This window comes from Nymphaea colorata, chromosome 2, assembly GCF_008831285.2.
Source record: "Nymphaea colorata isolate Beijing-Zhang1983 chromosome 2, ASM883128v2, whole genome shotgun sequence".
Lineage (NCBI taxonomy): Eukaryota > Viridiplantae > Streptophyta > Magnoliopsida > Nymphaeales > Nymphaeaceae > Nymphaea > Nymphaea colorata.
In genome coordinates this window covers 21,982,601-21,989,813 of record NC_045139.1, presented here as the reverse complement: position 1 = coordinate 21,989,813, position 7,213 = coordinate 21,982,601, and the positions used below count along the sequence as shown (strand labels likewise).

Below are 7,213 nucleotides of genomic sequence, written 5' to 3'. Positions count from 1 at the left end.
CTTTATATGATCTGATAGGCTCAAGACTCATCCTTAGTGTGTTTCCCTCATGACATGACCATCTCACTTTCCCCGATCGGCTTCTGCCTTTGTGGGTACTCGTCTGGGGTCTTTCCTTCTTGGGTTACACATTCAGATTCCTCTTTTACCATTCAGTCATATAAGCGAACTCAGGTGAACTTCAACTTAAACAATTAATAGAAATCAAGACTACTCTACACATGCATGAAGATCAAAATGTTAACACATACTCGTAAGGAAAACTAACACTTTTATTTCATAATTAAAGCAAACATACTTACAGTTATTTCATCAATCCCTGACGAGGTTGATGATACCTTACTACTGCTTGTCTCCGGAACAAACTCCATGAGACTACTTACTAGACTATATAGTTACAACACACTCAAGCTCTCAAGCTCTGATACCAAAATACACAGATGAACAGACGACACTCAAGATCTAGAGAACATAAGGAAAGATGATGTCCTGATTCATGCTGCTTTCATTATATAGACCTCTGAGGCGGAGATCTGCGGCTCAAGTTTTTTTTCGTTAGCATCTAGATGTGTGGCTGAGATGTCTTCTTTTCTTAGTGCGATCTGCTTTTATTCGTTCTGTCTCTGCACTGTTCTTTATTCGCTGTGGCTGAGATGTCTTCTTTTTCTTAGTGCGATCTACTTTTATTCGTTCTGTCTTTGATGATTCTGCTTTATTCACTGTTCTTTATCTGCTCTATCTCTAACGAATATGAAGGCTGGGTGTGTGGGTTCATACTTGGTTCATGGGGAGGAACAAGAGTGTTTTGATGCGAGTTGCTTGCATCAAACTTGTGGAGAACCTCACATCCTTGTTCTACTGCACCATCAAAAGTTATGAAGACAAACAAAGTCTCCCCCTCTCGGAAAAGCATATTCAAGTGTGCTAGGCAGCGGCTTGAGCTCCAATGAGACTCAAGAGAGAAAGGGGTTAGTCTTTTCAATAAAGAAGGAAGAGACTTGTGAGAAACAAAAGAAGGTGAAGACACCGATATAGAAACAGATATAGATGACTCTATAACTCCAATATTCACATGAAGAGCCACAAACTCACACAACAATACCAGTATTCACATGCATCCTGAAATACCTAGGTATAGCGATGACACGTGCAACTAACATACATGCTTTTAAATAGAATCACAAGCTCAATGAAGAGAACACAACAATTAACAGTCAAACTACAACTACTTTAGCTAAGACTCAAACAAGCATGGCATCAAAGTAGTGCTCATGGCTATGAATCACGTCCCTACTATGCTACACTACAAATAAAATCTGATGACACCTAAAGAAGACAAATAAGAAGAAAATTCAGTTTAAAACCAAACTTCCACACATCTCAAACTAGATCAAAGTGTCAAGAAAATTCAATTTTAGATGTGCTCTTCACAAGCAAAAGAAATTTCAGAAGAACAAGAAAATGGATCTGTGTTGGACTTAGAGAAACGGTATTGGTTGTACAGAAAATGATGAATTAGCAGAAAAAATGATGAGAGACATGCACAAGTAGTCAAGATTTTACTTTGAATTTTGAAATAGTCAAAAGATAACCAATTCAAGCTTGAATTCGTGTTGTGCAAATAATATGACCTTCATGTACCCATTGTACCGTACATGAATGTATTTGGATATGGAAATAGTTGGATTTGGTTCTATCTATGGGTTCATAACAGTGGTCTTATGATCCATAAATTGTTGGATGTGAATATGCTTGTGAGTTTGAATCAGTTGTTTTATCTAATCCGAAAATCAGCATATTTGGATATAATTTTGGATATGGATCAGTGGTTTTACATGATCCAAAAATTGTTGGATTTGGTACTGCTTGTAGGTCTGCACTTGATTCATAGATTGTTGGATTTGTATCTAGTTGTGGATCTGGATCAGTGGTCATTTCTAATGCAGACAATATTGGATTGGGATCTAGTTGTCGTTCAACATCAATGGTCGTATCTGATCCGAAAATTGTTGCATTTGGATCTGTTTGTGAGCTTGGATCAGTGGCCTTATTTGATCTGACAATCATCAGATTTAGATTTAGTTGTTAGTGTTGATCAATGGTCTTATCTGATCGAAAATTGTTGGATTTGGTATTAGTTGTGGGGTTGCATTAGTGGTCTTATCTGATGCATAGCTTGTTGAATTTAGATATGGTCATGGTTTTGGATCAGTCATCTTATCTAATAAAAAAATTACTAGATTTAGATATGGTTGTTAGTCAACATCAGCAGGCATATCTAATCTAGAAATTGTCGGATTTGGGTTTGTTTATGGGTTTGCACGAGTGGTCTTATTTGATCTATGTAGGTCTGCATTAATGGTGATATTTGATTCATAGATTGTTGGATTTGTATCTAGTTGTAGATCTGGATCAGTGGTCATATCTAATCCAGGAAATATTGGATTTGGATCTGGTTGTCGTTCTACATCAATGGTCGTATCTGATCCGAAAATTGTTGCATTTGGATCTATTTGTGAGCTTGATTCAGTGGTCTTATCTGATCTGACAATCATTAGATTTAGATCTAGTTGTTGGTGTAGATCAGTGGTCTTATCTGATCCAAAATTGTTGGATTTGGTACTGGCAGTGAAATTGCATCAGTGGTCTTATCTGATGCATAAGTTGCTGAATTTAGATATGGTCGTGGTTCTAGATCAATTGTCTTATCTAATCTAGAAATTACTGGATTTAGATATAGTTGTTAGTCTACATCAGCAACGTATCTGATCCAAAAATTGTCACATGATTAAACAAATAATTCAACAGTAGCAAAAGCAACATACCATCAATAAACTAACAGATAATGTAGGAACTTCTAATTGTGTAGAAGCGAAAACCATACAGATGGTTTGCTAGTCTTCTTCTCATACAGGCAGACAACCACATGAGTAGCACCACCATAGAACATAGAAGTGCACAAAGATCCTCAAGTGATTTGTACATGGAAAACAAAAAGAGAATAAGGGAACACCATCAGCAAAGCCTTCAACAAACATACAACTAGAATTTTATCAAAAAGGAAGAGACGGGGAAAAAAGAAATATATCAAGAAATATATATGAGCATGTAATTTTTCATCATAAGGAAGAGACTAGGAGAAAAAAGGATATTAAATGGTTCAAACACCAAATAAAAATGTGTCTATTCATTGTAAAATGTAATATAGGTTATACATATTAAGCAAAAGAAGCACTCAATAGTTTCACTTTTGTAAATATTTTGCTCCATTCAATATAATTTATACATTGTGAAAATGCTGTCAACATTGATCTATCAATGAGCCCTCATAGTCAAGGATACTATTGCAGAATTTGTTCACCCACATACCACAAAATTAAAATACAAGAATGCACACAACGAAACACATAGACATATACAGGATATGTAGAATATGCCATCCAAAAAAATGCATTCCGTAATCTCTGGAGTTAATCTCTGGAGTTTTAAAGTGACCTGACAAACCACAAAAATGAACTTTATCACCCGACAAGTAGACATAATTTTGGGTGCATAGGCCAGATTATAAGCCCAAAACTTTTTAATTATAAGATCTGACATATGCATCAAATATATAATTAATTGTTATATCACAATTGGAATAGCCTAGACAACTGAACCTATCTTTACATCCCACTTTTGAGCATTCAAGGAAGAAAGAACTAGATTAAGCAGTCAGGATGAGAAGATTGTTAAAATTAAGACAATATATTTTTATATATATATACTATATAATATATATAAACATGTAAATTAGTTACACTCACACAGTGAGTGGTGCCAGATCTCCACAAAGTGCTGGCATGAATTCCAAAATATAAACAGCAAATCTATGAAAAGGAGGATTAAATTGCAGTATAAAATGCACGTATATATATGCACACACATATGTATATATATGTATGTATTTGAGCACATAAACCCACTTAATAGAAAGCTTATGTTTTTGTGAATGATACATTTATTTTTCATCAAGGATACATTTATTTCATCATCAAACCTTATCGATATGGTCTATCTATAGTTTGTAATAAGTCACAGCCTTGAGATCGTGTAATTCTAGCAAACAAATGGGTGCCTCAATAGCTTGAGAAATCAATGAACTCACAATATGTCAATCATGAAAAGAGTTTTTCTGCCTTTTATTCCTAAACTGCATTACCCAAGGCATAGTCCTATCAAACAAACCAAGTTGGTTGCATACTGGGCACATACTGATTGCATATAATGGAACTTCTACTGATGATGTTTCACAACATGACTGGAGAAACTCCAAGAGCACCATACCAGAGGCACACACACACACACATGTATATATATGTGTGTGCGTGTGTGTTTATCGAGAGAGAACGAGAGAGAGAGAGAGACTGATATATTTGCCATTTCTCAGGAACAATGTTTTCATATCAGCAACCTAAATTCTCATCCTAAAAGTTTTCTCGATAAAAGAGACTCTCTTAGTAGAGCCTGAGAACTTGGTCTCACTACAAGAATCTTAAAAACATCAGCATATGAAAGTTCTAACGTTTTCATTCTCCTTGACACACAACAGTTTTTTTGACCAAGCCATGTTACTGTTTTGCTAGATATCTATATATATGTTCAGGTTCAGTAAGCTCATAACATCATCACCACGTACTTAGCTAAGCATATTATTCATGGCATGTTCCACGGTAGCATTTACGACATGAGAAAATATGTACTTTGGAAGTAGAACCTGATGAAATGACAATGTCAAGCAACTTTTGAATTTCATGAAAAAACTAGTTTGTCCATCAGTCGGATGGACAGTACAATGATCAAAAACCAGAATTTCATCATATCCTGAAGATTGAATGTCCTGTACGTATGGTCTTGAAGACCTTGTGATAATAAGCCCCAAATTGAAGTTGCATTTTCAGCTCAAATATATCAGGAAAACAAGCTACCACGAATTCACATAATGCCAAAGAGCAAGCTTATGACCCGACTAGAAGAAATAACTTTTCAAGTCTAAAATAATTAATACAATTGTATACTAACAATAGTTGCTCGAGCACCAAATAGCAAATGCATATAAGTAATTGAAATTCTGGCAAGGAGCAAGGGAAATAGTTACCTAGCCGTTGGAGAATTGTACAATCCTTCTAGATGTAGGCAGGAAATGCGATATCTGTGTCGAACTTGCAGTACCTCAACACCTTCAATCTTATGGGTGTGCCCATAGCTGAATTGCCGTTGCATAGATGCATGATTATGGCTATCACTGGGTGATCACACAAAGAAGCATACTGCCTATCCAGAAAGCAAGACGGGGAAGTTTAACGATGCCTGAAATGCTGCTGCAAGCCAGAGAAACTAGTCGAGCACAAAAGCTGACCATGAAAACCACCAATTAACGGGAACACGGGGGAAGGCAAAAATAATAGCAATAGCAAGAGCAGAAGAGGAGGAGATGTGAACGGTACCGACAATGTTCGTACTTGAAACTCCTTGAGTCTGCTTGATCTGCTTGTATCGGCCAGCCATCTTGGCGAGGGCGTACGCATGGGATCCATCAGGGAGAAGGCAGGGGCCGTCTCCGTAAATTATGTAGTCGATCTTATATTCACAAAAAAGTTTGTTCATGCATTCTTCCGTTACAGGGTAAGGAGCATCTGGAATGACTTCATCCACCCACTTCACCGCTTTGACCATTATCATCCTGCGGTTGATCGGAAGGAATCAGATCGAACCAAATGGGGATCGTATCTCCCTCACCATGAGATACGAGGAGGAAGTGGAGGAAAGCCCACCCACAAAGAAATTCCACACAGCATATTTCCCTTGCGCAATGAAGTTTAAAGAAAAACAAATTTTCATCATCCTCCGATCTCTCGCCATCTCGAAACAGAGAGAGAGAGAGAGAGAACTCACCATCGGCATTGATCAGCAGATCCTCCGAAACCCAGAGGGTGAAGGTGAGGATTAGAGGAGATGAACGGGCCTAACCGCTGCCCTGGTTCCATTAGCCGCGAATGAGTTTCTTGGCTTTTAACATCTCCTTTTCAGTTACAAGCTTGTGGGCTTTAACTGAAATCTTGAAATAATAATTTTGGGTAAAGAATATATTATTAAAAAAATCAATCATCACCGTGGATGCTTTCCAGTGACCTAATGTGTAAGTTAGTAAAGATTAGCAAGAACTGCGTAACGCTTTCGAATTTCAACTCCTTGGATCTTAGGGGTTTTGAGGGTTGTAGGTAGCTTGTTACCCAGGTCTCCAAATCGCCCTAAATTCCCAGCACAGAACAAATCATATGTGATTGAATGGACCAGCTGACTCGTTTTCACCAACCAAAACCATGTTCAGAAGGATTTTAACCAAAGTTTTTGAACAAAGCATGAACTTCTAACCAAGTGGCTGCGTCCTTCTAATGACAATCTTAATTATGAACTTGGCGACAACCACTTTAACACAATATTATCAGTACAGAATTGTCGGAAGATATTCATTCACACACGCCAGTTCGGAGTCTACCTTTCAACACTCATTTTGGGTATTACAGTACGTACACTCACGCTTCCTCCTCATAGCACTTTCATGTTAGATTCTAGCATATATATATTTGATTGGGAAGGCAAATAGCGTTCCTAATCCTCAAGCTCCTCAACGTCACTGAACTCATCCGCGCTTCTCACACAAAGAATCTTTCTATTCTTTTCCTTACAACAAGGGCTTGAAACTTCCTCCTTCACCCTTAGAATAATTTGCATTGGCTATTCATGAAATTCAAAAGAAGTACATGCAAAATTATTGCCCAAAGCTGCACCTGCATAGCAAATGATCAATGGTTTAGAAAACAAAAGGACTTTAGAAAATGCTCAATAATAGAAGAATGCACTTTGAATCAAAATGACATTTCAATATTCTTTTCTTTTGTTTTAATAGAATGAGCATGTATGTGTGCATATACATTAGACAGCAAACCTGCAGTTGCTTTGCTCATGGGCATCTTTCCGTCCGGGACAAGAAACCTGCAGCTGCGGTCACTTACATTAATACAATGTGAAGACTTTGATAGCAAAAATTCGCCAATTTTGGGGTCACATGCATTAATTGTTTAAACTTACGATCCCTTGACCAATAATATCTAGCCTGCACATGTAAGAAAAAAAAAATGTTAGACTATATATTTAAAAGAAAGCTAGCAAC

General features: G+C 37.1%; 1 long non-coding RNA gene across 1 annotated transcript; it reads right to left on the bottom strand.

Moving 5' to 3' along the window:
* Positions 1–254: 254 nt before the first annotated feature.
* On the bottom strand, positions 255–6,194 carry LOC116247495 (uncharacterized). The gene is made up of 3 exons (XR_007572550.1): positions 5,935–6,194; positions 5,487–5,722; positions 255–5,393 (listed from the first exon to the last, which is right to left on the bottom strand). It is a non-coding gene; the product is annotated as an uncharacterized LOC116247495 (long non-coding RNA).
* Between the last annotated feature and the right edge of the window lie 1,019 nt (positions 6,195–7,213).